The sequence below is a fragment of the Giraffa tippelskirchi genome, chromosome 5, assembly GCF_054371585.1.
Source record: "Giraffa tippelskirchi isolate mGirTip1 chromosome 5, T2T-mGirTip1v1.2.pri, whole genome shotgun sequence".
NCBI lineage: Eukaryota > Metazoa > Chordata > Mammalia > Artiodactyla > Giraffidae > Giraffa > Giraffa tippelskirchi.
This window is the reverse complement of record NC_137279.1, coordinates 133,076,946-133,101,312: the sequence shown is the minus strand read 5'-3', so window position 1 is coordinate 133,101,312 and position 24,367 is coordinate 133,076,946. Positions and strand designations below refer to the sequence as shown.

The following is a 24,367-nucleotide window of genomic DNA, read 5'->3' as shown; positions in this document are numbered from 1 at the left end:
CAGAATGGTGGTGCCATCGGTAAAAATAGTGAAGTTCGAAGGCAATACTTCGTTTTAAGAGGGAGATAACCTCAGTTTAGATAAATAGAATTTAAGGAACAAGTAAGACAACTAAATGATCATTGTAATCTATGGACTAGAACTTGAGAGAATGCCTAAGGCTAGAGATAAAGATTTGACTATTATTTATACAGATGAAGGCCAATTCTCTGCAGCAATTAGCTTTCACTGGACACATTTTATTTTACAGCACTTGCTTAATTCTTACAGCAACCCTACGAGATAGATAGTCTTTTCCTATTTCATAAATGAAAAGTCAGGCTCAGAAATGTTAAAAAACTTCTCAAGGTCACATATCTAGTAAGCAGTGGAATGTGGAACCATGTCCTTCTGATTTCAAAGCCCCTACTTTTAATTACTTTGCTAAACTGGTGTAAGAGTAAATACAATCATCCTGGGTAGTGCTTCTCAAAGGTTGTTTCTGGAATGTACCTTGTGGCCAAGAAGTATGCTAGCTGATCCTATTTCTGCCTGAGTGAAAAGAGTTGGTTATTAAGAAGTAGATAGGAACTCTCACTGCAAGAAGAAAGTTCTTATCCTAAAAATCCATCTTAATATTGAATTAATATACAAATTATGTTTTCTACTCCACTGTGTCAAGTAAAATTTATAATCTAAGGAGATGTGCCCTATGTAACCTCTGCCTTTATTCTTAGCATACCATCAGATGTTCTGGGGTAGGGAAGGAAGGATCCAGGCTGAGCAACATAGACCCCAGTAAAGCACAGAAGGGACAGAAGCCTATATATGTCAACATTTATGAAATGAAAGGAAGAAGGAGGGCTTAAAAGAGTAATGGAAGAGTTGTCAGAGAAAGGAGGGCTGAACTGGCACACAAAAAGGTGGATGAGAGTTTCCATTCTGTCAGACACTGCAAAGGAAATATCCAAAGTTTCAGAAATTAAAATAAAATTTAAAAGACCTTTATATTTAGCATGAAGTAACTTTCAAAGGTGGAGTTCAAATGAGGTAAGAGTTAGATTGAATGAAAGTAAGAAACAAGTAAGTGCTCAGAAATTGGAAGGGCAACCAGTGAATGCTACTGGTTTGTGAAGTTTGTAGGAAGAAATTAATACCCTGGGTCAAGTAAACCCAGAAACCCTGAGACGGCTGAGATGCTGCTGTTGCTTACAACACAAATTGCATAACCTAAGCAAAATAAGGAATTAGTACAATGAGACAGGGTAATTCTCAGAATCAAAATGTTAGGTAGTTAGAATAGGAAAAAGGAGTCCAAAATGGCAGTGACTATAAGACTAAGAAGAGAAAAGCCCATGAAAATAGAACAAAGGAAGTCTAAGTACTGGAGTGAGGACCTCAGGTAAAACAAACAGCCCTCCTGGCTAGCACAATTTGCATAGGGAAGGCTCATGGGGGAGGAGATAAATGTATAAAAGGAGGAAGCCTAGAAGGATTGAGGCCTCTCTTCTCTTTGTCTTTTGGGTCAGCTCGCCCTCACTCCTTGAAGGCATACTATCCTTTGTTTTTCCTAATCAAACTGAGCTGTCACTTCAAATTTTTGCTGCAGTGAGACAGAACCGAGGAAATTACACACTCCCCCAACATATATGGTGCCATTTCTTGGATTTAACCTGGCTGAAACAACCTCAGCTCGGCCCCTGCAAGGCCGAGGCCAAGCACAGCAGAAGCCCAACTTGGCGAAAGCTCCCAGAGTGGGAGCTGAACACAAGAAAACCCAGCACGGTGGAAGTGACAATAAGCCCACCATGCTGGAAACTGAGACAGCAAAAACAGACTCGGCAGAAAGCTCACACGGCTCAGTCTCAGATTCCAGAAGACCTCCAGTTAAGGTAGGAGGTCCTCGCTCCTATGGCTGGAAGGACATATGGCTAACAAAATCTTAATTCCTTTACAATTTCTCATTTCTTGTTTCCTCAAACCCCTCATGAACAGGCTAGCAGTCATGCATGCCCCAGGGTGTCCTGAAGGCTCTACTATCTGTGGTTCCCTAGTAGCTGTTGCCCAAGCACTAGGGGTTCTTCTGTCCTTAACCTTCTTTGTGACAAGGATCAGGCCAATGAAAACTGTGAGCACAGGTCAGGTATTTAGCAGATTTTCCGGCAGGTTATGAAGAGGATTCCTCAGCACGTTTTTCCCACTGCTAAAGAATTAAACCAGAGAAAGTACAGGAAAAAGATCAATCCTAACAGCAAGTAGCAGAGAGGAACTGGTGAACAGTCTCTTCAGAGCAATGCCATCTTGTGACTCCGCTCCAGCCCTTTTCAAGCCTTGAATTGCTACGGTTGAAGATATAAGTTCTACGGGGAACATTTAACTGGTCTAGTTCTGGTCATGAAATCACACTTGGCAAGGGAAGGACAAGGTCCTTGAATTACACTTTATCTACCAAGGCAAGGTTCGTTCTTCAAAGAAAATTTGAAGAATGAGGTCCAAGAAGTAAAACACTACTAAGGAGTAGAAATCTACAGGAAGTTCTCACTTGGCACTGTGCAATACTAGCTGAAACCCATGTGCACTGGTACTGATTTTTCACTTGGCACAGTTCTGTGGTAACTGACATTTGACCTCTGACACCATGGATGTCGCAGTGAGGAACTGGTATCAATAGGTACCAATTTCAGTTACAAGAAATCATGCAAAGTAACAACTGTCTGCATGTATGACCAAGAACAATTTATAAAGGATCTGAGACTTCAGAGATAGATTTGGAAAACAAACATGCTATAGTAAAAAGGGACCTTACAGGTCATCAGATCCAGCGCTTTCTTGTTACAGAGAAAGAAATGGAAGCCAGGGGAAGAATACTGACTTATCCAAGACTTCCTTCTTGGACAAACAGAAATTATGATAGCAAAGAAGTACTAAGGAAAGGAGTGATTCCCAGAGCTGGCTTCAACTTCAGAGGGAAAGCAATTTTGTGGGAAGTAAGTTTTGAGTTAGAGGTTGAAGGACTTCTGAAATGTGTTTCCTCAGGTGTAAATTGAGGGCTGATCTAAATCTCTAAGAGTCTTTTCAGCTTTGACATGCTATGATTGAGAGCAATATGTAGTAAAATTAGCACATCATAGACAGAGAATAGTAAGCAGGATGGCATGGTTGGAGCAAAGAGGCTTGTTAGAGAATAATCACAGCTCTAGGATGGTTGGTTGATGGATGTTTGACTGGGAGTCCTGGGTTCAAGGGGGTCAAGGGAACACCCCATCCCCAAGGGACTGCAGTATGCCCACTGTTTATGAAGCAATGAACCAACACACTTGTTAAACCATAGTGCCTGATATCTTCCCACAGAATGTGACTGAAACATTGTTGGGAAAAATTTTTTCTGCAGGGCTGTAATAGGCTGGCATTCCCTATTGTCTTATTAGATGAAGCATCTATAATTTTTAATTTTGATTCTCACAGAGTGTATGTGACTTACGGCAGATGTGTGCCATCCCTAAGGCCAAGGCCTGGGGATATACAGAACATACAAACTGAAGATTGACTATAACTCATTCTAGTAACCATATGACAAACTCGCTTATAGATGCTAAGCAGGGTTTGCTCAGTGTTTTATTCCCCAGTGGAAACATTTACTTTTCATATGTATGGAAGTTAAATGATATTTAAAAAAAAAGAACATTGCTCTAATTCTTCTGTCTCTGTTATCTATTATTTTACATAAACCCAAATGCTTTTTGATCAGATTACCAAATTAATAGTCAAGGAAATATATTCAGTTCTTTCATTGAAGTCCAGTTATATTTAGATATCTTAGCACACAAAAAACAAAAACCACTAACATCCTATGCTTGCTTCTCTGACTGGTGTCTTCCTTTTTTGTCAGTTTTATCATTCTTCTCTAATTTCATTCTTTTTGTTTCTTTGTTTCCTTGTGCATTTTTTTTTCCTGTATCTCACTCTACGCCACTCATTCTGATTACCACATTAATGTTGCTTGTTCTGAGCTAATTAAGATGCTTCGTCTTCCCCTTTTCCCCTCCAGTTTGGGCCACTTTCTCCAACCTCCACTGTATTTTTATAGATGGAATGGAAATGTTTACTCTGTTCAAAGCTGCCAGATGTGCTCATTCCAAATCAGAGTGATTCTGGAAGCTATACACAAGAGCCTGAACAGCCCTGGAGTGAGAGCAGCAGAGACTTTCTTATCTGGGTTGTCTACCCTTTCTGTGATACTCTCATATTATGGGCTGTGGAACACCTGATCTCTTTTTAGCAAGTCTCCTAGATTCACCATTTTCCTCAATCCATTTCTGACTTTAACTGAAACCAAACTTTATCCTCTGGATAATCATTACAGCCCATCATCCTACGCACTGCACACTAGCACTTGACTGAGTTGCCCAACTATTTTCCCATCATCATCACTCATCAGCTTCTTTTTTTTTTTTTAACATAAAAATACATCATCAGTTCAGTTCAGTCGCTCAGTCGTGTCCGACTCTTTGCTGCCCCATGAATCGCAGCACGCCAGGCCTCCCTGTCCATCACCAACTCCCAGAGTTTACCCAAACCCGTGTCCATCGAGTCGGTGATGCCATCCAACCATCTCATCCTCTGTCGTCCCCTTCTCCTCCTGCTCCCAATCCTTCCCAGCATCAGGGTCTTTTCCAATGAGTCAACTCTTCGCATGAGGTGGCCAAAGTATTAGAGTTTCAGCTTCAACATCAGTCCTTCCAATGAACACCCAGGACTGATCTCCTTTAGGATGGACTGGTTGGATCTCCTTGCAGTCCAAGGGACCCTCAAGAGTCTTCTCCAACACCACAGTTCAAAAGCATCAATTCTTCGGTGCTCAGCCCTCTTCACCATCCAACTCTCACATCCATATATGACCACTGGAAAAACCGTAGCCTTGACTAGATGGATCTTTGTTGGCAAAATAATGTCTCTGCTTTTAAATATGCCATCCAGGTTGGTCATAACTTTCTTTCCAAGGAGTAAGCATCTTTTAATTTCATGGCTGCAATCACCATCTACAGTGATTTTGGAGCCCAGAAAAATAAAGTCTGACACTGTTTCCACTGTTTCCCCATCTATTTCCCATGAAGGCCTATGCAAACGTTTTGTCACTATTTCATGTTTTTAAATATAGATAGGCTTTCCCTTTTCTGGAAGACATTGCATATCTCTTCATCATTGATTATCATTTTCAAAGAGTTAAACTCTAAACAGATGGTATGTTTCTCCAATTTCTTCTGCTTGCTGACTCCAGTGATACTGAAACACAGTCATTCCTTAGATTGTGTTTTTACAAAAATGTCCATTTTCATACCTCAAATGCTAAGCTTCCCTTCTCTAATTTTCACTTTCTTTGATTCCACTTTCCAAAGCTTCCTTTCAAATGCAAATAAGACCTTTTCATCCTCCCCCTACTAAAACCCTTCATTGACTTTTTTGCACTTGAAATAAAATGTAAATTTTTTACAAGACTTATTCTAGGTGGCTACCTTAAACTACTCTAAAAAATAAAATCTTAATAAAATTTAAATTTAAAAAAACTGCATCTGTTACCAGCAAACATAAATTATAAATAATGCTAAATGAAGTCAGTAACAAAAGCTTACCAAAAAAAAGAAAAAGATACCAAATGGAAACTTGGATCTCACAAAGGAATAAAAAGTGTGAGAAACATAAATATGTGGATAAACATAGTAAAATTACCTATTAAAAAAAAAACTATAAATACAGCTAATTAAAACAAGCAAAATAGTAGTGCATTTTGGGGTTTATAATGTGATGTTTTAATATTTTTATATTATATGAGAAGAGTAGTGATCCATTTCATTCTTTTTTTAATAAAAGTTTGGTTATTTTAATTGGAGGTTAATTACTTTACAATATTGTAGTGGTTTTGCCATACATTGACATGAATCCACCACAGGTGTACATGGGTTCCCCATCCTGAACCCCCCTCCCCCCTCCCTCCCCATCCCATCCCTCTGGGTCATCTCAGTGCACCAGCCTGGAGCACCCTGTCTCATGCATCGAACCTGGACTGGCGATCCGTTTCACATATGATAATATACATGTTTCAATGCCATTCTCCCAAATCATCCCACCCTCGCCCTCTCCCACAGAGTCTAAAAGACTGTTCTATACATCTGTGCCTCTTTTGCTGTCTCTCATATAGGGTTATCGTTACCATCTTTCTAAATTCCATATATATGCGTTAGTATACTGTATTGGTGTTTTCCTTTCTGACTTACTTCACTGTGTATAATAGGCTCCAGTTTCATACACCTCATTAGAACTGATTCAAATGTATTCTTTTTAATGGCTGAGTAATATTCCATTGTGTATATGTACCACAGCTTCCTTTTTTTTTTTGCTTTTCTTTCTTTCTTTGTTTCTTTCTTTACTTTACAATATTGTATTGGTTTCGCCATATATTGACATGAATCTGCCGTGGGTGTACATGTGTTCCCCTTCCAGAACCCCTCTTCCACCTCCCTCCCCATCTCATCCCTCTGGGTCATCCCGGTGCACCAGCCCAGAGCACCCTGTATTATGCATCGAACCTGGACTGGCGATTCGTTTCACATATGATAATTTACATGCTTCAAAAGCTTTCTTATCCATTCGTCTGCTGATGGACATCTAGGTTGCTTCCATGTCCCGGCTATTATAAACAGTGTTGCGATGAACATTGGGGTACACATATCTCTTTCAATTCTGGTTTCCTCGGTGTGTATGCCCAGCAGTGGGATTGCTGGGTCATATGGCAGTTCTATTTCCACTTTTTTAAGGAATCTCCACACTGTTCTCCATAGTGGCTGTACTAGTTTGCATTCCCACCAACAGTGTAAAAGGATTCCCTTTTCTCCACACCCTCTCCAGTATTTATTGTTTGTAGACTTTTGGAAGGCACTGGTGACCCACTCCAGTACTCTTGCCTGGAAAATCCCGTGGATGGAGGAGCCTGGTAGGCTGCAGTCCATGGGGTCGCTAAGAGTTGGACACGACTGAGCGACTTCACTTTCACTTTTCACTTTCATGCATTGGAGAAGGAAATGGCAACCCACTCCAGTGTTCTTGCCTGGAGAATTCCAGGGACGGAGGAGCCCGGTGGGCTGCCATTTATGGGGTCGCACAGAGTTGAACACGACTGATGCAACTTAGCAGCAGTAGCAGCAGCAGACTTTTGGATAGTAGCCATTCTTGTGTGCCTGAGACTTTCCTGATTTTAGCACTAAAATTTCAAGCTGGGAATTCCTAAGACTTAGCACACTGCTATGGTTAGTCATCCAAAATGGAAAAGCAATTATGATAGTAAAATGCATTTTGTAAGCTCTAAGGCAATCAATAAAAAATAAACAAAAAAATATTGCTAATAAGCCAATATGCAAAAGTAAAATAAAATACTAAAAATATTGAATCCATAAAAAGGCAGGAAAAGACTAAAAAAGGAATAAAAAATAGATGTCACAAATAGAAAAAAATAGCAAACTGATAATTTAAACCTTAGCATATAAATACTTTTATTAAATGCAAATGGTCTGAAATTCTAATTAAAAGAAATTATCAAACTGTATACTTAAAGCCCAAATTCTATGCTGTTAGCAAGAAACTCATTTTAATATAATAACGTAGCTAGGTTAAAAATAAAAAGGGAAGTAAGTCATATTATGCAAACTCTTAGCATAAAGCAACTGGAGTGACTATAATTAATATTAGATAAACTATAAAACAAGGTGTATTACCTGAAATTTCATGATGTTAAAGGTGTCAGTCCATCAAGGAAACAAAGCAATCTTAAATATCTGTGCACTTAATAACAGGGCTTCAAAATGCCCAAAGCAAAATCTGAATAAACCAAAAGGACAAATATTGATGGAGCAGATTGACAGAAAGTCAGTAAGAATCTAAAAGAGTTGAACTATGCTAAGCAACAATTATGTGCTATAATTAGCATATATAGAATGTCCCAAAGTCCTTGGAATACATATCTTAAGATATACAAATGTTCATTTAGATCATCAAACAGACTGCAACAATTTTTAAAATGAAATTGAAATTGCATAGTGTATGTTATCTGGCCATAAAAGAAACTAATAACAGAAAGTTATCTGGGAAAGCCTCAAATATTTGAAAATAAAACAACATGCTTCTAAATAACTCATGAAAAAAACATGAGAAAAATTTTTAAATGTTTTGAATGAAACTTAAAATATTGCATATCAAAATCATGAGTGTAGCTAAAACTTGGAACAAATTTTATAGTGTTAATGGTTTCTATAGGAAAAGATAAGATTCAAAATTTAATGATCCAAGTTCCCAAATTGAAAACTAGAAAAACAAGAGGAAGACTATGCATAAGAATGAAAATAATAAAGAGGAGAAATTAATGAAATAGAAAAAGAATATAGTGAAACAATGAAACCATATATTGTTTATTTGAACAACAACAAAAAATATGAACTCCAGCTAGACAAATCAAGATAAAAAGAGAAAAGACAAACTACTCATATCTGGAAAGAGAAGATATCATTATGAATCCTATAGAGATTAAAATCATAATTAGAGAATATTATGAAATATTTTGTACCAATAAATATGACAACTTAGATTAAATGGACAAATTTAAAAAATGGAGAAATTTCAAATTTTTGAAAGACACAAATTATTAAAACTAACTCAACGAATCCCATTGCAATTAGATCTACAATATTACTTCTATGAAACCATCTCTGATAAAGTCACCAATTCATGGGGTCGCAAAGAGTCGGACACGACTGAGCTACTGAAGTGAACCGAACTGAATGCCAAGCTACTGAACGCAAAGAACTTCTCAGGGCCCACTTCTCTAATTGATAGTATTGAGCAGTTAAGTTCAGTTCAGTCACTCAGTCATGTCTGACTCTTTGTGACCCCATGGACTGCAGCACACCAGGCTTCCCTGTCCATCACCAACTCCCAGAGCTTGCTTAAACTCATGTCCATCAAGTTGGTGAGGCCATCCAACAATCTCAATCTCTGTCATCCCCTTCTCCTCCAGTCTTCAATCTTTCCCAGCATCAGGGTCTTTTCCAGTGAGTCAGTTCTTCGCATCAGGTGTCCAAAGTATTGGGACTTTAGCTTCAGCATCAGTCCTTCCAGTGAATATTCAGGACTGATTAACTTAAGGACTGAATGGTTTAATCTCCTTGCAGTCCAAGGGACTCACAAGAGTCTTCTCCAACACCACAGTTCAAAAGCATCAGTTCTTCAGCACTCAGCTTTCTTTATGGTTCAACTCTCACATCCATACATGACTACTGGAAAAGGAGTCGCTTTAACTAGATGGACTTTTGTTGGCAAAGTAACGTCTCTGCTTTTTAATATGCTGTCTAGGTTGGTCATAGATTTTCTGCCAGGGAGCAAGAGTCTTTTAATTTCATGGCTGCAGTCACCATCTCCGGTGATTTTGGAGCCCCCCAAAATAAAGTATCTCACTGTTTCCATTATTTCCCCATCTATTTGCCATGAAGTGATGGGACCAGATACCATGATCTTAGTTTTCTCAATGTTGAGCTTTAAACCAGCTTTTTCACTCTCCTCTTTCACTTGCATCAAGAGGCTTTTTAGTTCCTCTTTGCTTTCTGCCATAAGGGTGGTGCCATCTGCATATCTGAGGTTATTAATATTTCTCCCAGCAATCTTGATTCCAGCTTGTGTTTCATCCAGCTCAGCATTTCACATGATATTCTCTGCAAATACGTTAAAAAAGCAGGGTGACAATATACAGCCTTGACTCCTTTCCCAATTTGGAACCAGTCTGTTGTTCCATGTCAGGTTCTAACTGTTGCTGCTTGACCTGCATACAGATTTCTCAGGAGGCATGTAAAGTGGTCTGGTATTCCCATCTCTTGAAAAATTTTCCACAGTTTTTTCTGATCCACACAGTCAAAGGCTTTGGCATAGTCAATAAAGCAGAAGTAGGTGTTTTTTTGAAACTCTTGCTTTTTCTATGATCCAACAGATGTTGGCAATTTGATCTCTGGTTCCTCTGCCTTTTCTAAATCCAGCTTGAACATCTGTAAGGTCTCGGTTCACATAGTGTTGAAGCCTAGTTTGGATAATTTTGAGCATTACTTTGCTAGCATGTGAGATGAGTGTAATTGTGTCATAGTTTGAACGTTCTTTGGTGTTGCCTTTCTTTGTGATTGGAATGAAAACTGACCTTTTCCAGCCCTGTGGCCACTGCTGAGTTTTCTGGCATATTGAGTGTAGCCTGCATATTGCTGGCATATTGAGTGAAGCACTTTCACAGCATCATCTTTTAGAATTTGAAATATTTCAACTGGAATTCCATCACCTCCACTAGCTTTGTTCACACTCCAGGATGTCTGGCTCCATTTGACTTCGCACCCCAGGATGTCTGGCTCTAGATGTGATCACACCATCATGGTTGTCTGGGTCATGAAGATCTTTTTTGTATAGTTCTGTGTATTCTTGCCACTTCTTTTTAATATCTTCTGTTTCTGTTAAATCCATACAGTTTCTGTCCTTTATTGTGTCCATCTTTACATGAAATTGTTGAAATTCTTTCTTCCTCATTTTGATTACATAATGCCCTCTTTGATTTATTCCTACCTCTTGTCCTAGACTCTACTATAGAGTCTAGAGTGCTCTTTTGGTGATCTCATTTATTCTCGAGATTCCACAGCACTCTACAGACAAACTGATGGATCCCCTATTTATGACTCTCAGCTAACTGAATATCTGCACTTATGTGTACAATACATACTGCAAGTTCAACATGTCCAAAATGGATTTGATCCCTGTCCAGACTGGAGTTCTCATCTTTGTTTTTGCTTTCTCAATAAATGAATGAATCATCTCCACAATTCCTCTCTTTACCAAGACTGGAAACAGAGTCACCCTTCACTGCCTTGTCACTCACTCGCACTTTCATCATTTGTTCATCATGGATTCTTTCTACCTAGCTTTTTACATGATTACTATCTGAGTTTCTGACACTGTTTCTTGCTTAATTTACTAAAATAGTCTCTACCACTCTTTTACTCCATATTTTTCCTTGCTCAAATCCATTCTCCACATTTTTCCAGAGTGATCTTTCAAAAGCAGAAATTATTCTCTTTAAGATCCTTTATCATGCATTGAACCTGGACTGGCGATTCGTTTCACACATGATAATTTACATGCTTCAATGCCATTCTCCCATAGCATGATACAGGACGCTCGGGGCTGGTGCACCGGGATGACCCAGAGGGATGGGATGGGGAGGGAGGTGGGAGGGGGGTTCTGGAAGGGGAAAACATGTACACCCATGGTGGATTAATGTCAATGTATGGCAAAACAAACACAATATTGTAAAGCTAAAAAATAGATAAATAAACTAATTAAAAAAAAAAAGAAAAGAAAAAAATAAAAAAGATCCTTTACTATGCCCTTTTCCCACCAGGATGAAAAATCAAACCCTATTGGGGTGTGCAATGTTCTTTACAATTCTATTCTTGCTTTTCTTTTTAGCCGTATCATCTATTGCTCAACCTTCACAATTTATTTTCTTTTCACACTGAAATCACACTTGCAGTTTCATTAGTTGTTCTCCCTTTTCATACTCTTCTTGAGTTTCACACATATGATGCCTTCTCTGCCAAGATTGTTCAACCTCAGCAATCTGAGGTAGCATGTCTCCTAAGTTTTTCTATACCATCCTCTGAATAAAATTTGTATAATACTTAGTACATTTTGGGAAAACATTGAAAACAAAATTGGAAAAAACAAAATCATAACTCTACAGATACAGGAAATGGAGAGACGTATAAAGGGAAATATTAACACAACCCAACAGGATGAGCTCAGTTAAATGGAGATAATGGAGGAAGATATGAGCAACAGAAATAATTGATGGACCTTGACACATTTTTTAAAAAAAAAGAAAAAAAGAAAAGGGAAGATGTCTTTAGAAATATCACCAGAGGCAGAAGAATGAAATTAATCAAAATGAACTACAGGCTGATTCTCTAGGGGAAATATCTCAAGAATCAGATTCATTGGTCTCTGACATCTTCTCCTTGGAAAGGTTGATAACTCCCAGCATTTAGGTATTTTTTACTGAAAATACCTAGCCCTTGAACCTTAAACTGAGTGAGCAGGAATTTTTTTATTTTAAACTGAGATTTCTCAGATCTTTGCAGATCTTTCCTCTTTTTAATTTTTGCATGACATTAATTGTGATGATGCACCCCCAGAAAGCTCAGCTCTGATGGCTCAGGCTCTCAGAACCAAATACTTAAAAGTCTGCAACAACTCTCATTCTCCAGGTCTAGAACTTTGATTCAGCTTTGTGTCTAAAGGTATTCACATCACAGTCCACGAACACAGAAGAAGCATCTTCAAACTAGGATATGCTGTTGAGAAGATGAAAACTTATTCTCCAGACATGGTGCAAAACACTTAATGTGATTCAAAGGAAGCCTGCAGTCAAATTGAGCATTTTGCAGCCACAGGGAGCAATCACTTCCACAAAAGTTTGAGTGACCACTAGAAACTTCTTACTCTAAGAGTCTGTTATGTTTTTAATTAAATTAGTTCAAATGCTAAATTTACTTGCTTTTTGCCTTATATAGGCAGCTGCTTGGAAGTATTTGATACTAAGTACTGAGAATTATGGCATGTGCCAAAAGGATTTTAGAACTGGGACCAAGTTGTGATCTAATTAAACAATAAGACCTGACAAAACAGTCACTACTAGTCTGTTAATGACTTCCTGGGGCAGTTCAACTTCCCGTGTCAAGGCAGAACAAGGGCAAGGTCATCTGCCTTTGGCTGGGGCTTTTTTCCCCTTAAGAATAATGCCTCTACTGTTTCTCCCTCTCTTCCTCTCCCTCTGCTATAAAATCATACCCTAAACCAGTGACCAGAAAGTCTGATTCAGAAGTCTCAAAACAGCAAGACTAAAATTAAAAAAAAAGAAAAAAGTTCTTAGCAATCCTATAAAAATATGCGAGAAAGAAATAGCACACCACAGCCCACAGCTCTACCAAATAGAGGCATAAAATGAGGCAAAGGAGTTCAACAGCTTGAAACACACATCACCACAGTGAATGACACAAAGGAAAAGGCAGAGGCAGACACAAACCCCAACTCCCACATGTGGAAGCATCTGTTCACATTGTGGCCACACCTGTTGCCCTGTTCAGGACGCTAAGACAGACCTCAATGTATGAGAGATGCTTATCATCACCTACTTTATGTAGATTTCCTGAAGCTCTTGGTAGCTAGGTCCATTTTAGTGTTGGTAATTATTTACAGAGCCACTTCACTTGTCTAGGTAAAAAAATCAAGTACAACTTTGAGTCTGGAGGACAGATACATTTCTTTCAGATTATTTTCACTGACTAAAAACCTAGTTCTTTAAAAAACCACCACCACAACCATAAAGCATTGAATTAAGTTGAATTAAGGAACACAGTAAAATCAAAGTCTATAACAGAGGCTGTTATATTATGAAAACTACTTTTGAACTCTTGTTTCCTAAATAAAGGAAACATTTTAAGATTTAGATTAATTATTTTAGGTGACAAATGCAATTTTCTCTGCATCAGTTCACAGGCAAGGTCATTTGCAAATAGTGTGCTGGCTGCCTTCAGGCTGTGACATATGCCTTTTTGCATAGAGTAGACAGATAAAATATAGGACATTCATTTACACTGGAATTGGAGGTAAATAAAGAATAATTGTTTAGTATAAGTATGTCTCATGTAACATGTGGGACTTTTTTACTTGCTAAATCCAGAAACCCTATTTTCACACTATTTTTTGCTTTTAAATACTTTGCTTCCTTCTGCCTTCATAAGGAAAGGAGATATGAAGGCAATACGCATGGGATATATTTGACACAAACCAAATTAACTGAAAAAAATTAAGACACTGAGGAAAAAGAAGGCTCCCTCTGTAAGGGCTCTATCTGCCAGAGGTCTTCACCTGTCAATAGAACTTCACAGTCTCCCAAGGGACCTGTTGGGGGTGAGGACTGAATGTATCACAGGGATAGCAGATTCAGCTTTCTTAGACCTGAGATGGCGACTGGCATCTCAGGTGATCCTAGTGCACAGTTACTGTCGGTCATAATCTTCAAAAACATTTGTCTGCCTATTGTGTAGGGTAGCGTTGTTAATTATTAAAAATTTCCTCTTAAGCTTTTCCCATAATTATGATTACATCTCAGAGTATGGCCAGGGAGTCTCATTTAGACAGGTAAGACGGATTCACTCATTTAATCGTCCTAGGAAGGGTTTGTTCACCTTCTTGTCCTCTAAAACACCAAGCTTTCTTTTTAAGTTTTTAATGCAGCAAACATTACCCTACCTGCCTGTTTCCTTTGGGATTTCTGCATGGTTTACTCTAATTACTCCCAATGCCAGACCTTGTGTGCTATGAACAACTTCAAAGGAAAAAAAAAAAAACAGAAAAGGAACAGTGCGGTGTTTCTTTCTTTTTTTTCTTTAAGACACTGTATCAAGGAGACAAGATAGCATTTTGTTCTTATAATGTGATGGAAAAATCATATGTATAATCTATTAGGATGATGGATGATATAAATTTTAATACGAAACATCAACTGTAGTGAATTTCCCCTAGAATGTCTTTGAAAGTGAACTGCCTCTGTTTGGTCCAAATTTAATAGTCAGTTCTCTAAGTTTAAAACTACTCTGGGTATAAAAAATTGTGATTAACTTTAATTATGTTCATTGCAGGAACCAGTCAAATCTTAGTTCAGAGCAATTGTTTTAGGAGGAAGTTCCTGAAATGAATCCCATTCCCTGCCTCAAGGCTAAATACTATCTGACCTTAAATGTCTGTTACCCTTCTGCCCTGATAAAATCCTATTTCTGTAGTCTCTATTTCTCTGTTTTTTCCCTGAAGCCAAATTAACCCAATGAGACTGTTTGTTTTGTTCTGCTTTGCTTCACCCTAGATGCTGTATTTTCTTAAAATATATTTTGTTCAAAAGACAATTCTTACATGCCTACTGTGTGCCAAGATCCATCTCTTGGCCTCATAAACCAAGACTGTTGTCCTCAAATCTTACTGTCTGTTGTTGGTCAGACAAGTTAAAAAAAAAACAAAGTTACAAGACATGATGAATGTGTTGCTAGTTTTATATATATATATGTATAAAGTGCTTTGGGAACAAAAATACAGAACAACTAACTCATAAGTAGCATTTTGTAATTCTAATCAAAATAGGATTTTCACAGAATCATAGAGCTAGAAAATATCCTTCCTACTGGTTAAAATTAAACAGACCTAGTTTCAAAATCTGACTGTCACTTCCTAAACACATGACATTTTAAAAATTGCTTAACCTTTCTGAACTTCAGTTATGTCTATAAAATATGGATATTAATACTTATAAAGTTTCAGGCTGTGAGAATTGAATTAAAGAGCTAGTTCCTGGTCCCCACTGCTATCGTCACTGCTACAAGTGGCTGACATTTATGGTTAAGCTGTGGCAAACATCTTTCATGTATTATTCAGTTACCTTCACAACTACCCTCTGAGGTTCATATTACTTGTGTTCCCATTTCACAGGTGAGGAAATTAAAGTTCCCAAGGTCACATAACTAGTTCTTTGAATTCAGGCAAACTTCAGGGTCTCACCAATAATTATAAAACTGATTAATCCTGGGAGCTGCTCCTTTTTTTTCCTTTTTATGCTTACTATTACAACTTACTATTGAAGAAAAATCTGGCATCACCTACTTGAAATTTCTTCTTTTATAGATGAAAGATCAGAGAATAGAGAAGTTAAGACACTGGGGGAAGTCACAGCCAGTTAAAAAAAAAACTAAGACTAAAAATTCTGAGTAAATTCAACTCATCATATTGCCATCTGTTTTAATATCGAACACTGGTTGTTAACTTGTAAAATGATATTATAACTTTTTAAACAGAAAATTTAGGATTCAAGGCCTATCGCATGTCGATCTTCAAAACAAATTTTTTGGAGGTAAACTGAAAGTTGTTCTCTTCTTGGAGGCTGACTAGGTCAGCATATGTGAGCCTCCACATCGTGGGCGATTGATGCAAACCAGAAATGATTAGTCATATGGAAAGAAGGATCCCTTCTTGAGTTCAGGGAACTCAGGCTCATATCCCCTCATATGTGCATCACAGAAAAATACCTTCAGGGACATACAGAAGCTGAAAATGCAAAGAAACAGCTCAAACAGCGGATGGGTGTTCAGAATATCCTTTAAATAAGAAAATTAAAATCAGATCACTACATTTCCTAAACAGACTATAAAGCAATTATTTTTTAGGCTTTTCAACTAGACTCACCTAACAATTTAATATCCTCACTATTCCACTCAATGTTTGCATCATAAAAGCAGAGAAATAATATAAACTTCATTTTCAATTAGTAAAGGGAGAAAGTGTCTAAAAACAAATTCCTCTTTCACTAGACAACTAATATTTCTCCAGAAGTGACACTGCATCCCCTGAAAAAAAAAAGAAAAACAAAGATACCAGATCACAATACCCTATGTTTTCACTTATCTGTTTATGTTCCATTATTATTATAATTGGGTCCCTACAATGTAACTTATACTGTGCTGGTCACTATATTTATGAAGTTTAATTAAATTCTCGCAAACAGTTCTGCAAGGTGGGCGATCTGATTTCCATTTTTTAGATAAGACCCTGAATCTCCAAAAGAAAAAATAATTTGCCTAAAGTCTCACACCTTATTCATGGCAGAATCAGGACCACCACTCAGGTTTTGCTGACTTTAAGGCTGGTGTTCTTTCCACCGTATTAAGTGACCTCTAAAAAGACCATGGGCTTAAGCCTTACCTGAAAGAGAAAAACAAACAAATGAAGAGACAAAAATCAACATGGTCTAAGGAGGAGAACATTGTATGACTGGGACAGGAATAAAATCCAAATTTTTCAATCCTCTTGTTCAGGGGCTGTGACATTAGTCCTCATCATCTGCTTTGGAAAGAAAAAAAAGTGTACAAGCAGAAAGGAGTCAAAAAGGTCTCACCAAGAACAACAACAGTCTTTCAAATCCATGTTCCAATGGAACAGACCGCTGTGGTTTGTAATGTGGTACCTGCATCAGTCGCATCGTGTGTCATGTAAGTCAGTAACATATTCAAATATACCTGACACCCACAAACCACCTCTCCCACTGTTGCACAGGGAGATGGAAGTTCATTTTGTTCATTTGCGTTTGGTTGGTGATGCACTTAACACTGTTCTTCTTTCCAATTTCTGAGAAAAAGCCCATTTCCCATCAAATATATATCAAACATATCCTCACTAAAAGAAATGATAATCCTTCACATTGAGTCAGCTCCAGGAAGGTTTTTTCTGTGTTCTTAGGTCAGCCTAAAAATGTGCAGGTCAGATCAGGGATGGTGGCATGGTAACTATGATGCAGTAGGCATGCCCTTGTTTATTATGATGCATGTGAAAATGATGCAAATGCATTTCATGCTGCCTAAAATATTTTTAAACTTGAAAGTGGAAGGAGAAAAAAAATCACCCTGAGTCACAGATTCTATATTTTGTGGAACAGAATTAAATTCTCTAAAATATTGCATAAGAAGGATCACCTAGGGACTCTTGTTCACACAATAACTTTTAAAATCCTTTACCCAATGTTTTTTAAATCCAGAAATTTGGTGGAGATGCCAAAGTGTCTTTAAGCAAAAAAGAAGTAGAAATCAATGCTGGAATTATTATTTTCAACAGGGTATTGACAGCTATAATAAAGTTATTGCAACTGGACCTGGGAATGTAAAGTCAGTTAATGGACTTTATTTAGACAACAACAGATAAGGACATTAGTAATAACTGTTATCTTGATAGATAACCTTAAATTCAAGAAAATGTTTCCCCAAACACAACTTGTTGTGAATTCTTTTCCCTTTTATCTTATAGTAGGCAGAAGATTGCAACCTTCTATTATGAAATAGCATCATAAAATGCAGAGCACAGTCACCCTGACTACAACCACCATTCTCCTTTGCTGATACAGACAAACTAGCAGTAAATGCTTTTTGAGCTCCTGGCGGGCAGATAAATTCCTATGAATGTCCCCAATTGGACTGGGAGATTGAGAGACACTGGGGAGAGAATAGCTGAGGCCAGGAGAATTTAACATGGCAATTAGCAACCCTTTGGCTTCGCTAGACCCAACAGCACAAGATGGGATGCAAGGAATCAAAAATCTCTCTAGCAGAGTAGATGATAAATTGGTTGGGTCCCAGGGGTTGCTGGACAGAGTTATTATCCAATGGCAGGCCTGGATGATGTGGAAGTCTCTGTAGTGAGGTCAGAAAATGAAACACAGGGCTCTAAATTCCCAAGGAGAGTGCCTTGGCTTACATCTCAATCGGTGTGCCCTTTCCCCTCATTTTAGAAGGCTCTGGATCACATCACATCATCTGTATTACCTTCCCTATCTTAACAACTTTCAAAGCATCAAGTATATAAAACACTGTAACCATTATCACCAGTGATTCCCTCTTTGAAAAGTTAAGAAAGTAAAAGACAACCTTTAAAATAAAGCTACTTGAAGACTTTCAGATATATTTTTCTTTAAGCATTGGGAGGGTATATGGAGGGAGAGAATCTTAATTCTGTTTCTGAATTTTGATAGCTGCTTTTAGTCACCATTTAAACCATCACATTATGGTTTATAACAAGTTTAGCAGTGTATTGAAATTCACTCTATAATTCCTAATTTTTTAGAGCTTTAGTTTCTCCATTAGAAAAATGAGGCTAATATTGTCTACTCAAAATGTTGCTGTGAAGATTAAATGAGGTGAAAAGTGAAAGTGAAAGTCTCTCTGTCCTGTCCGATTCTTTGCGATCCCATGAACTATACAGTCCATGGAATTCTCCAGGCCAGAATACTGGAGTGGATAGCCTTTCCCTTCTCCAGGGAATTTTCCCAACCCAGGGATCGAACCCAGGTCTCCTGCATTGCAGGCATATTCTTTACCACCTGAGCCACAAGGGAAGCCCAAGAATACTCGAGTGAGCCTATACCTTCTCCAGGGGATCTTCCTGACCCAGGAATCGAACCAGGGTCTCATGCATTGCAGGCAGATTCTTTACCAACTGAGCTATCAGGGAAGCCCAAATGAGCTAATATATGTAAATGCTAAAAGACTACCTGGAACTGAAGAAATTCTCAAAATGTGTTAGCAATAATGATAATGAAGAAAAAGATGATGACCAAGGCAATAATAATGGTTGTTGTCAAATATTACTCTAGCTAGTTTTTATAATCCTTAGATCAAGGACCATATATACCTTGTTTATAGTTAAAGCCCCAGCACACTACCTGAAGTGCAATTAATATTTATTGGTTGATGGAATGATTGATTACATGAGTTTTTTTAATGCCCCGTTCTCCACTTGTGTTACTATTGATTTAACTTAATTATGAAGATTATTAGGAATCATTAAAAAGGAAGTGGGAAATAGATTTAGTAAAATCAATGTCATCGTTTGCATTTATTGAAGGACTACTATATGGAGAGCACACTGCTTGGAATACTGTATCAATTTGCAATGGGCATAAAAAAGAAGCAAAATACAGAGGCAGCTTAACATGAAGATAATTTTCTAATTTCTAGCTTTCCTCAAATTGTTGATATCAAGGGCCCCTCCCTCTTTCCTCCCCTTTCTTCTTTCCTCTCTTCTCCTCCCCTTTCTGCACCCTCCCTCCCCCTAAAAAGTCTCTCTCTCTCTTTCTCTTTCCTTTACAGTGCTCTTACAGGCTATATCCTTAAATATTCTAAGCCAAAAAAAAAAACTGCAAATATTTCTTTTTCTATTAAAATTGGCCCTTGAAATTTTCCATTTAGATTCCATTTTATTTAAAACTCTGAGCCAATTCTATGTCTGGGTTCTGTAGCTTTGGCCAAATAACATTCTTGATTGATCTGAGTCTCAGTATTAAAAGAAGAGTCTCTCTCTCTCTCTCTCTCTCTCTCGTTAGTTCCTCTTATCTTCAGAGGTCTAAAGTGATCTTTGGTGGGTTGTTTAGCAATGTCAATATTAAAATTGAAGAGTATTTAACTAAATACTTGAGATTTTTATTTTTTGTAATACTTTGTGCCTACTGCTTTCTTTATCTTCCACTGGCATTTTAAAATACACACTCACTGATTTTTGGAAACATTTCGGAAAGTGAAGCCCAGCCACAGATAGGTGAACACTGGCCCAAATTTTATAGTCTGGTGTTTGTATTTAGGCTTCCCTTGTGGCTCAGATGGTAAAGAATCTGCCTGCAATGCAAGAGACCCTGGGTTCAATCCTTGGGTTGGGAAGATCCCCTGAAGAAGGGAATGGCAACCCAATCCAGTATTATTGCCTGGAGAATTCCATGGACAGAGGAGCCTAGCAGGCTACAGTCCATGGGGTTGCAAAGACACAACTGAGCAAGTCTGCATTTAGAGCTCTCTTGAACTTGTAAAATCTTCAGTTCAGTTCAGTTCAGTCACTCAGTCGTGTCCGACTCTCTGCGACACCATGAATTGCAGAACGCCAGGCTTCTTTGTCCATCACCAACTCCCGGAGTTTACCCAAACCCATGTCCATCGAGTCGGTGATGCCATCCAACCATCTCATCCTCTGTCATCCCCTTCTCCTCCTGCCGCCAATCCTACCCAGCATTAGGGTCTTTTCCAATGAGTCAACCCTTCGCATGAGGTGGCCAAAGTATTGGAGTTTCAGCTTCAACATCAGACCTTCCAATGAACACCCAGGATTGATCTCTTTTAGGATGGACTGATTGGATCTCCTTGCAGTCCAAGGGACTCTTAAGAGTCTTCTCCAACACCACAGTTCAAAAGCATCAATTCTTCAGCACTCAGTTTTCTTCACCGTCCAACTCTCACATCCATACATGACCACTGGAAAAACCATAGCCTTGACTAGACGGACTTTTGTTGGCAAAGTAATGTCTCTTCTTTTAAATATGCTATCTAGGTTGGCCATAACCTTCCTTCCAAGGAGTAAGCATCTTTTCATTTCATGGCTGCAGTCACCATCAGCAGTGATTCTGGAGCCCAAAAAAATAAAGTCTGACACTGTTTCCACTGTTGTAAAATCTTAGCTTAGTGCAATAGTTCAAAGGAAGTGCCTGAGAATGAATTAGATTTCCTGTCCTAATGCTACACATTGTCTGAACCATTTTTTTCCTTCTGCCCCAAACAAAATGCCATTTGCCTAGACTTGTTCCATAGCCAACTAATTTGTCATTTTTTTTGTTTGTTTGTTTAGTTTTTTCTTTTTTCTGTCTTCTGTTTGTTGTTGTGATTGCTTTGTTCTCTCATGAATACTTGAGTCCATCATTACCCAGTTTACTTGATAGACATTTATTAATTGATACTATGGGTGAGTCACCCAGGAACACAGACTAAAACGAAACATGATCCCTGTCCTTCAAAGGCTTTCCTTGTAATTCTACATGTAAAATAACCCTCTGCACCTTCACCTGCTATCTCCCTAAACCCCTCTATTTCTCTGCCTAACACATATCTGCCAAACATGTTATATATTTATTTGCATATGGTTTGTCTTTCCCATTGACTCTAAGGATTCCTAAGATCTTGCTGGGCATAGTAGGGACATGAAAAATTTCTAAATTAATTCATGAGTGTTATAAGAAACACTGCAACAGGCTTTATGTTTTTAGACCTAGGTGGTAGTCACAGTGGTGTTGCCTTACGAGAAATCACTGAACTGCACATTTTTGATTTATGGGGATTTTGTGTATGCCTTGTATTTCATAATAAAGAAGGCTACAAACTCCAGGCTTCTCTTAAGCTTCAGTTCAGTTCTGTTGCTCAGTTGAGTCCAACTCTTTGCGACCCCATGAATCGCAGCACGCCAGGCCTCCCTGTCCATCACCAACTCCCGGAGTTTACCCAAACTCATGTCCATCGAGTTGGTGATGCCATCCAACGATCTCATCCTCTGTCGTCCCCTTCTCCTCCTGCCCTCAATCCTTCCCGGCATTAGGGTCTTTCCCAATGAGTCAACTCTTCACATGAGGTGGCCAAAGTATTGAAGTTTCAGCTTCAACATCAGTCCTTCCAGTGAACACCCAGGACTGACCTCCTTTAGGATGGATTGATTGGATCTCCTTGCAGTCCAAGGGACTCTCAAGAGTCTTCTCCAATACCACAGTTCAAAAGCATCAATTCTTCGGTGCTCAGCTTTCTTCACAGTCCAACTCTCACATCCATACATAACTACCGGAAAACGGTAGCCTTGACTAGATAGACTTTTGTTGACAAAGTAATGTCTCTGCTTTTTAATATGCTATCTAGGTTGGTCTTAACTTTCTTTCCAAGGAGTAAGTGTCTTTTAATTTCATGGCTGCAATCACCATCTACAGTGATTTTGGAGCCCAAAAAATAAAGACTGACACTGTTTCCACTGTTTCCCCATCTATTTCTCAAGAAGTGATGGGACCAGATGCCATGGTCTTAGTTTTCTGAATGTTGAGCTTTAAGCCAACTTTTTCACTCTCCTCTTTCACTTTCATCAAGAGGCTTTTTAGTTCCTCTTCATTTTCTGCCATAAGGGTGGTGTCATCTGCATATCTGAGGTTATTGATATTTCTCCCGGCAATCTTGATTCCAGCTTGTGCTTCTTCCAGCCCAGCGTTTCTCATGATGTACTCTGCATAGAAGTTAAATAAGCGGGGTGACAATATACAGCCTTGATGTACTCCTTTTCCTATTTGGAACCAGTCTGTTGTTCCATGTCCAGTTCTAACTGTTGCTTCCTGACCTGCATACAGTTTTTTCAAGAGACAGGTCAGGTGGTCTGGTATTCCCATCTCTTTAAAATTTTCCACAGTTTATTGTGATCCACACATTCAAGTCACATTCAATTACTTATTGTTAGCTACACCAACTAGTTCTTGGACAGCAAGGAGATCAAACCATTCAATCCTAAAGGAAATCAACCCTGCATATTCACTGGAAGGATTGATGATGAAGCTGAGGCTCCAATAATTTGGCCACCTGATACAAAGAGCCAACTCCATGGATAAGACCTTGATGCTGGGGAAGATTGAGGGCAAGAGGAGAAGGGGACATGAGAGGATGAGATGATTGGATGGCATCACCAACTCAATGGACATGAGTTTGAGCAAACTGCAGGAGATAGTGAAGGACAGGGAAGCTTGGTGTGCTGCAGTTAATGGGGTCACAAAGAGTCAGCAATGACTGAGTGACTGAACAACAATCTAGGTAGCAAAACCTAGTTAGTCATTTACAACCCAAAACTTTATTGAGCACCGACTCTGTTTATCTCTCACTATATAAAAGTAAGTTCAAAGAGCATAAAATTCTTTAGAATGTGACACTTCTTCACAGGCCAGGGGTGTAAAGAACAACAGACTTAGCAACTTCACTTCTCAGGCCCTGAAAATACATACTGAACTGTAGATTTTGGAGAAACCCTCTTGAGTGAGGGTGGTTCACAGAGGAAGGTGGGTAAACCAAATACTTTGTAAGATCGGTCTTTTTCCAGACTGAAATTTGGAACAAAACCATATCCAGATTCATTGTAAAAAGTCACAGATGCAAAGAAAACTGCTAATTTGGCTTCAGTATTTAAAATAAATTCATTTGATGAGTTTGTTCTGTTTTTTAGAACCATAAATCTGTTTCGTAAATAAAATGTAGCTGGTAAGGTTGGTGGGGGTTCAGCATAGAGAATAAGATGGTACACGCCTTCTGCATGCTTCTCACTGTGACCCCCTCTCCAGTGTGTGCCAGCAAGACATGCCCTCCATCTGTAGCAACATCGCCCACGTGCCTGTGAGCCAGTGCTGGGATTTTGTGCCTGGGGCTATGGTTACATTTGATAAATAGGTTAGGGCCAGTTGCATTAAATAAATATTTTTTATGGCTTATGATAGCCAATATTTTAGAAACCAAAGAAAATAATTATGTCCTACTTAAAGGAGTTTTATTTCAAACCATAGCTAGGGCCCCACAGCGGCCACTGCTTACATTTTTCAAAATTGATTTTTCACCATATAAACAGTTAGTCTGAAGTTACGTGTGACATTTCCTCCCAGTAACAATGATACAGTGTCTCTGAAGCATTTTCTGGTGTTTATCATTTTTTCTTTTTTCTGTAGCACTCATTTCTTTAACAAAGTCTCTTTAGGAGAACTTGTTCCAGGGATTCTACCATACTAACTATTGACCTGCATGACCCAGGGAGCTAGGGAATTAGGAAACTTAAGCAGAATTTTAATTTATCCTTGGAAATGAAAGTTTAGCCTGCATTAGTCTCCCCTCAATAAGTGTTATTCACT

The 24,367-nt window shown here is 38.5% G+C and overlaps 1 long non-coding RNA gene across 1 annotated transcript in view; it reads right to left on the bottom strand.

Annotated features, from left to right (window-relative positions):
* The window catches only part of LOC145504612 (uncharacterized), a 67,877-nt gene that overhangs the window by 1,916 nt on the left and 41,594 nt on the right, over positions 1 to 24,367 (bottom strand). The window contains exons 5-6 of the long non-coding RNA XR_014052328.1: positions 16,745 to 16,854; positions 16,339 to 16,499 (exon numbers count right to left, since the gene is read on the bottom strand). This is a non-coding gene — a long non-coding RNA (uncharacterized LOC145504612). The remainder of the gene's footprint in view (positions 1 to 16,338; positions 16,500 to 16,744; positions 16,855 to 24,367) is intronic.